General features: G+C 44.9%; 1 long non-coding RNA gene across 1 annotated transcript in view; it reads right to left on the bottom strand.

Moving 5' to 3' along the window:
- The window catches only part of LOC115070170, a 16,909-nt gene extending 8,326 nt beyond the window's left edge, over positions 1–8,583 (bottom strand). The window contains exon 1 of the long non-coding RNA XR_003849373.1: positions 8,419–8,583. This is a non-coding gene — a long non-coding RNA (uncharacterized LOC115070170). The remainder of the gene's footprint in view (positions 1–8,418) is intronic.
- Positions 8,584–8,591: the final 8 nt, after the last annotated feature.

Here is an 8,591-nt window from a genome sequence, read left to right as displayed (position 1 = left end):
TTCCGATCTGATCTCTGTGAGTTCAAGGCCAGCCTGGTCTACATAGTGAGTTCCAGGACAGCTGGGGCTATAGGGAGACCCTGTCTCAAGAAGACCAAAAAAAAAAAGAGATACAGTCTCACGTAAGGTTGAAAACTAGTCCAGCGTTAAGTATGCATTTACTACATACATATCCATTCATCTGTTGGTAGGCTCCTGAGCTTTTCCACTTTTGGCTAGTGTTGAAAATAATGCTATGCCGGGAGTGGTGGTGCCCGCCTTTAATCCCAGCACTTGGGAGGCAGAGGCAGGCGGATCTTTGTGAGTTTGAGGCCAGCCTGGTCTACATAGTGAGTTCCAGGACAGCTGGGGCTACAAGGAGACCCTGTCTCAAAAAAGACAAAAAAAAAAAAAATGCTATGGACATAAGTATATAAATATCTCTTCAGACCCTGCTTTCAAGTCTTTTAGGTATATAACCAGAAGTAGAATTGCTAGATTACATGACAATTCAAATTTATTTTTCTTGAGGAACTACTATGCTGTTTTCCACACAGGTCATTTGCATTCCCAAATGACCATGCACAAAGGTACCAATTTTTCCACATCCTCACCCACCCTTATTTTCTGTTTTATGCTTTTTTTTCTTAGTTTTTTGAGATAGGGTCTCCCTGTAGCCCCAGCTGGCCTGGAACTTGCTATGTAGACAAGGCTGGCCTCGTTCTCACAGAGACCTGCCTGCCTCTGACTCCCAGGTGCTGGGATTAAAGGCATACACCACCATACCCAGCTTTAGCATGGCCTAAACTGACAATCCTCCCGTCTCAGCCTCCTATGTTCTGGGATTACAGGTGGGCACCACCATGCTCAGGTGGGTATTCATTTTAAAATCTCTGTTGGAGTACTTGGTATGTCAGTGCTCTATACTTCTTATAAACTGGAGCTGCCAGATGTCAAGTCTCAGTGTCGCTGCTCTCAGGAGCTCAGGGGACCATGGGGGAAATGCAGGGTAATCAATGTCTACTATAGGTGGAACAGAGTTCTATGCAGACACAGAGAAGGAAGTGAGGAATTATGTGGGAGATGTCACTGAGGGCTGGGCATTTGGCAAGGATGTGAAAAGGTAGGTGGGAGGTGGTCAGGGGGAAGGAGAAGGGCATTCAGCTGACAGAGCAGCATGCCTTCCTGGATGGCCTCAGTTTTCACCTGCTAATCATGCTTTTGTATAATCATCTTTCCATACTTTAAAATTTGTAAATTTTATTATTATTGTGTGTTGTGTATACGTATGATGTATATGTGTATGACTGTGCCTGTTATGACACATACGGAGGTGAGGAAAACTTTGTGGAGTCAGTTCTTTCTGTCCACCTTTATGTGGGTTCCAGAGATCAAACTTATGTCACCAGGCTCATGCAGCAAGCACCTTTACCTATTGAACCATCTCACCGGCCCCCTTCCATACACTGAAAAGGATTAACCCTTAAAACCAATGTGATATTGTGAAAATGACACTGAATGTTTTCTGAGGATACATCTTAAAAGAGTTTTGTTTCTTGCTTTATTCCCTATTGATCTCTTGCTCTGAGGATTTCAGTTACCATATCACAAGGGCACTCAAGTATTCCTCTGGAGAGCCCCAAGGGAAGAGGAACTGGAAGATCCTGCCAGCTTGGCAATAAGACAGTGCTAGCATGTGGCCAGTGCTCATAAGGGTCAATGCTCCAGCCCCATCCAGCCTCAGATGGTGCAGTCAGGTGCACCACCCAGCCGCAGTTTCATGAAGAACCACAAACTGCCCAGTCAAACCCCTAAAAAATCCTAGGATCTTAGAAAAGTGTGAGACAATGTGTGTTTAAGTAATTATGCTTTAGTTTTGGGATGTGGAAGCAGGGTCTTATGTAGCACGTGCTGACCTCAAACTTCCTCTATAGCTGAGAATGACCTTGAACTTATCTTCCCACCACCACTTCTACCTCAAATTTATTAATTTTAAAATATTTTATTATTTTTATTTTATGTATATGAGGGTATTATTACCTGCTTGTATGTAAGTGCTCCTGTGTAGTGTCATGCCCACAGAGGTCTGAAGGTGTTGGAGTTAGGAATGGTTGTTAGCTGCCATGTGGGTGCTGGAAACTGAACCCAGGTCCTCTGCAAGAGCACCCAGTGCTCTTAACTGCTGAGCCATCTCTCCAGTCCCTATTTATTTTCATTTTATGTGTATGAGTGTTTTGTTTGCATGTATGTAAGTGAACATGTGTCAAGCAATGCCTGTGAAGACCAGAAGAGGGTGTCAGAACTCCTGGAACTGATAAGATTGTTGTTAGCTGCCATGTGGGTGCTGGGAATTGAACCTGGGTCCTTTGGAATAGCAGCCAGTGCTCTTAACCACCGAGCCATCTCTCCAGACCCCCTATTGCCTTCTCTTCTTGAGTGCTGGGATTATAGGCATGCACCACCATACTCAGTTTATGTGGTGCTGAGGATTGAACCCACAGCTTTGTGCATGCCAGACAAGCATTCTACCAGCCCCAAGTCATTAAAATTTGAAATAATTTGAGCAAGTAGCTAGAAGCATGAAAAGTATGGTATACTGTGAGAAATTCATGGAGCAGGCATGGGTAATCTGGTCAGGAACTTGAAGTTTGAGATGCTGTGGAAGCCCCTGGTTCTCAGGAAGAGCAGACGAGGGAGACACCTAGTGGCAGAGGCATGCTTAGCTATTCCCTTCTTCCCGCTCCAGCTTGCACTCAGCATTTCTACCCAGAATTCTTCGAAGGGCCATAGTGAGTTTTATGACTCAATTATATGGGCCATAAACACACTTTCATATAGATGCAAAGACTAGCCTTTGAAAAATGTCAAGTTAAGGTATTAAGTGTCTCTTTGGTTATTTTTTCTCTTTAGTCTCTTTTACCTATCTGTACTTTTGTTTGAGACTAAGAGTGAAGATTCATGATGCTCAAGAGGGGAAGAATGAGTAGAACTCAGTTATAAAACATCATAGTTAGGGCCGGGGTGAATTTAAGTATAGAGAGTGTAGAGAATGAACCAAGTGAGTGCACAGTATAGAGAGTGCACAGAATGAACCAAGCCCTGAGCTCCATTCCCAGTATCAAAAGTAACTAAAATCAGTTAATCCCCCAAAGCTGGTCAGTGTCTTACAACCAGGGGAGGATTTTACCCATTGATGTTGCCATGACTGGTGCCCTATTCTGGTCTTTAGAGCCTCCTCCTTCTCTTCCCCCCTCTCCCCCATCCTCCTCCCCCTCTTCCTCCTCCTCCTCTTCCTCTTTTTTTTTTTCCTTTTTTTCTTTTTGAGACCGGGTCTCCCTGTAGTCCCAGCTCACCTAGAACTCTCTATGTAGACTAGGCTGGCCTTGAACTCACAGATTCACCTGCCTTTGCCTTCCAAGTGCTGGGACTAAAGGCGTGCGACACCATGCCTGGCTTAGAGCCTTCTTGTATCCTCTAATATTCCTCCTACACTCATATTCCTCAGTCTCACAGCAGCTGGAGGAAAAAAGAATCAACACAGCTACTGGCTACAGCCAGCCTAAGGGCAGACTCTGGAAACACATGTAGGTGAGAGTTGCTAAGAAAATAAAATTTGCCTTTGGAATATTAGGACATTGAAATAAGCAAGTTTTTTTTTTTTTTTTTTTTTTTTTTTTAAGAAGGAAGGGATTTATTTTCTCTGAGACAAGGCCTTGCTACATAGCCCAGGCTCCTACTTGCTGAGTGCTAGGACTACAGGTCTGCTCCACCAATCCACCAAGCCTTGATGGGGATGAGGAATAGGTAAAATTGCCCCTTCTCTATGCTCATACTTTTTAACTTTTAAATATTTTTTAAATTATTTTTATTTTATGTGTATATGTGTATTGCCCGTATGTAGGTAAGTGTCGTGCAATGCCTGCGGAGGTCAGAAGAGGCTGTCGGATCCCCTGGGACTGGAGTTACGGACAGTTGTTAGCTGTCATGTGGGTGCTGGGATTCGAACCCGGGTCTTCTGCAAGAACAGCCAGTGTTCTTAACTGCTGAGCCATCTCTCCAGCCCCCACTTTTTAACTTTTAATTAATTTTAAGTGTATGAGTGTTTTGCCTGCATGTGTCTAAGTGCACCAGTGTCGTGCAATGCTCGTGGAGGCAAGAGGAGGATGTTGGATCCCCTGCAACTGGAGTAGGAACGGTTGTCAGTTGCCATGTGGGTGCTGGGAACTGAACCCAGGTCCTCTGCAAGAGCAGTCAATGCTTTTAACTGCTGAGCCATCTCTCCAAAACCCTCTATGTTTGTACTTTTATTGGAGAACTCACTGCTTTGCATTATGGCTGAGTTAGGTCAGCATCTCCTATTGAACTAATAGTCATGGAATGTGGAATGTGAGCCTTGATTATCCTTGTGGGTTTCACAGTCATCATTTTAAGGGAATGGATATTATGCTGGACTCAGATTGAAATGTAGATCCTGCCCTCTAGGAAGTCTACATCCAGAATGGGAGGGAAGACATGCCCAAGAGTAGTAAGAACACAGGGAGACATTGGCACTCGTGCACTCACTAGAGAATCATTTGTGTTTGAAGCTGGACACACAGAGGTTAGTTAAACCAGTTTCCTTAGTAGCCTCAGTCTAGACAGAGGAGCTTTCAAGTAAACAAACTTTGTATGTACCAAGTGGTGGGGTAGGTAAACCCATGGAGCTCATGGAACCAAGCCAGAAGGGTACCTAACCCACTGTGCCTGCTGATAGGGAGGTGCCAGTGAAGTTTTTGTGAAGGGGTGAGATCTGAGCTGAGTTGTGGCAGAGAAATAGGAGTTGGTTAAATAAAGAAATGGCACAGTAATGTAGATGTGACATACTGGGGGGACTTCTGGAGGAGTTGAATGAGTCAGGCCCTCAGGGAGGTCACTGTCATTGGTGCCACTGAAGATTTCTCATGGTCTGAGCAGGAGAATAAGGCAGGAGTATGCAGGAGGGAAGAGTGGCTATGGCCTTTCTTGGGATTCAGATGTAGGCTGGATCAAGAGATGGAGAAGTGGGGCCTTCTGAGGCTGCATGCATGAGAAACTGAGGAGGCCATGAGAATATGTAGTGTAAAGGAGGAGAGATAAGAGTCCAGCAGACAGTTTTGGTGATGTGTGTGGAATATGGATCTCCCAAGGATTCTTTATTTTTTATTTTATGTGTATGCATGTATTGCCTGCATGTAGGTAAGTGCACTCATGTCGTGCAATGCCTGCGGAGGTCAGAAGAGGCTATCAGATCCCATGGGACTGGCGTTATGGGCAGTTGTTAGCCTGCCATGTGGGTACTGGGATTTGAAACCAGGTCTTCTGTAAGAACAACCAGTGTTCTTAACTGCTGAGTCATCTCTCCAGCCCCAGGATTCTTTTTTTTTTTTGAGACAGCCTCATGTATACCATGCTTATCTTGAACTTACTGTGCAACTGAGGATGAACCTCAGCTTCTGATCCTCCATCTCCCAAATGCTGAGAGTATAAGTGTGCAGTACTGTATCTGGTTTATGAAGTACTTGGGATTAAACCCAGGGCCTTAGGCAAGCTAGGCAAGTACTCTATCCACTGAGCTACATTGCCAACCCTAGATTTTCAAGGATTCTAGTTTGATTTCTGGAATGGGGGTGGCAGTGGTAGAATTTTGAGTAAAAATGAAAATGACTTAGTTTTTTAAGGATTTATTTTATTTATGTGTGTGCATGTATCTTTGGAAGTATATGTGTGCATGTGTGCACAGGTGCATGGAGGCCAGAAGAGAGCATGAAATTACTTGGAACTGTAATTTACAGGCATTTTTGAGACCCCTGGCTTGACATGTGTGTGCTGGGATCTGAACTCTGGTCTTCACTATTACATAGCAAGTGCTCTTAATTGCTAAGCCATCTCTCCAGTCCCCTACTAACATTAAAAAATTATTATTATTTGTGTGTGTGTGCGTGTGTGTGTGTGTGTGTGTGTGTGTGTGTATGCAAGTGTGCCACAGTTCATGTGTGGAGGTCAGAGGACAACTTTCAAGAGCTGGTTTTCTTTTTCCACCATGAGCCCTAGTGATTAAACTCAGGTCTTCAGGTATGTGTGGCAAAATGCTGTTACCCATGGAGTCATCTCACTGGTTCACAATTTTTGGACACTTAAAATGAGCCAGGAATCTTCATATTTTACCTCATTTAATTCTCACTACAGCCTTGGGAAGTTGTTCTTGTGATTATCTCTCATTTTATAGGTGGAAAAACCAACCAAACAACTCATTCAAGGAGAAATCCTCCTGCCTTACTCATGTTGGGACTGCAGTTAATTAAATTAATTAAACAAATTTATTTATTGATAAAAATAATTTAAAAAGTCTACTAAAGCAGAGCTTTAAAAAACAAAATTCTGCCAGGTGTGGTGGCATATGCCTTTAATCCTAGCACTCTGGAGGCAGAGGCACGCAGATCTCTGTGAGTTCAAGGCCCATATAGTGAGTTCCAGGCCAGCTGGGGGTACAGGAAGACCCTGTCTCAAAAAGACCAAACAAAAAGCCAAAAAAACCCCAAAAACACAACAATAAAAAATTCCTTCCCAGCACTTGGGAGGCAGAGGCAGGCAGATCTCTGTAAGTTCAAGGCCAGCCTGGTCTACATAGTGAGTTCCAGGACAGCTGGGGCTACAGGGAGACCCTGTCTCAAAAAGACCAAAAAAAAAAAAAAAAAATTCCTACATTTTGTAAACATTTCCTTCAGAGGTAAACATAAATTTATATATAGTTATAAGAAATAATAGCAAGAGATCCCATCAGCATCTCCTAATGGGAACATCTTACAACCCTTTTACCCTTTCACAAAATGATTACCACAGGTCAGTGCTCTAGCTGCTGGAGTCACTGATAACAGTGAGATGAATGTGATCCCCAGGGAGAGTTAGGAAAGAAGGAAGGAAGGAAGAAAGGAAGGAAGGAAGGAAGGAAGGAAGGAAGGAAGAAAGGGAGGGAGGGAGGGAGGGAGGGAAGGAAGGAAGATAGACAGGCAGACAGTATTTGAGGGGCAGGAAGAAAAGGCCCAAGGAAACTTTGAAGGTAGGAGGCCCAGCAGGAGCGAGTGGTATCACGGAGGCTAAGGTGGACAACAACAGTGCTGTGAAGAAAGAGCAATGAAGTGTTCAGTGTTGCAGAGAGCTCCTATGAGGAGGCGTGTCCATTGGGTTTAGTAGCCAGGACACCATAGGTAGCTCAGGGAAGTAGGATTAGTTCTGTGAGGAATGAACAGCAGAGGGTAGCAAGTCCCAGCAGGAAGGAAAGAGGGGGTAAAGAAGAAATTTCCCATGGCTTTTATCTCTAGGATAAGGGTGTCCATGGGAGTAAAGATTTCAGGGCCTGCCAGACAGTGACAGGCCTTAAGGAAGTGAGAAGAATTGGAATTTCCAGCACAGTTGAGTCTTGGCTGGCAGAACAGGCACCTGTAAGATGCTGGAAGAGATGTTGATAAAGCTCTGTGGCTGTTCAGAGACAGTTGTGATTATTGCCAACAAGGCAGCTAGGGAAGGCAGAAGACATGTGACTCCTGCTGAGATGAGTGGGCTGGATTGGATGGAAGCAAGGACAGGGTCAGGCATGACAAGCCACTGAGGAGGAGGCTGGAGTGCTTGGCTTTTTACAGGGAACAATAGAGGGGTTCAGCTGGCTGAGGTTGAGGTACTTGAAGTGGATGAGGTCAGTTACTGGAGACTGAGTGGTGCTATGATTGGGTGTTACTGAGGTTCTGTGATATATTTGGTTAAAATCCCAGCTCCAAAGGGTTTATGTGCTGTGACACTTAAGAGGTTATTATCATGTCTCAAATTCATCATCTGTGAAATAGTGATACCCCTAATAGGGTTATTGAAGGAGGATCAGATAAATGTGTCCAGGAAGGTTAGTTCACTGCCTAGCTGCTGTTGAGCCTCAGTAAACAAGGGCCATCATTAATGCAAAGCCATGGGATGTATGTTCTATTAGACTAACTGGGCCACAAGGTGTGACGGGCACTGAGCTGGGAACGGCCTGCCCAGGACCTTGTCCTCAGTAGCTACTTACTGCACGCCATGCTCCCTCTGCTAGGCATCTGGCATACAAGATATAGTTTGTCTTTTGCAGGCTCAATTTGGGAGGGAGGAGGAGGGGTGCCGAGGGGTTAGCTAAGTGCCAAAACTGGGAGGAAAGAGAATAAAATGTAAAATTTTCAATTGAGCGTCTCTCCAATGTTCTTTATGAGACAGGGTCTCCCTGTAATCCCAGGTAGCTGTCCTGGAACTTGCTATGTAGACCAGGCTGGCCTCCATCTCACAGAGATCCGCCTGCCGCTGCCTCCGGAGTGCTGGGATTAAAGGCGTGCGCCCCTCCGTTCTTATTTTTCTAAAGGCTCATGTAGCCCAGGCTTGCTTTCAATTTAGCGATCCTCTCACCTTAGGCACCCAAAGGATGGGACTATAGACATGCGGAATCACGCTCCGTTCTCCCACTGTGCTTGTTGTGATGTTCCAGAGCTAGGCTAAGCAGCAGGCGCAGGACCCCAGGCTTCGGGTTCCCCCTGAGTATCAGCGGAGTTAAACTTGGAATTGACGCGGGAGCTGGGGGG

This window comes from Nannospalax galili, unplaced genomic scaffold, assembly GCF_000622305.1.
Source record: "Nannospalax galili isolate Female #2095 unplaced genomic scaffold, S.galili_v1.0 scaffold875, whole genome shotgun sequence".
In the NCBI taxonomy this organism is placed as follows: domain Eukaryota; kingdom Metazoa; phylum Chordata; class Mammalia; order Rodentia; family Spalacidae; genus Nannospalax; species Nannospalax galili.
The sequence above is the reverse complement of the archived record's forward strand: the minus strand, read 5'-3'. Positions and strand labels throughout refer to the sequence as shown.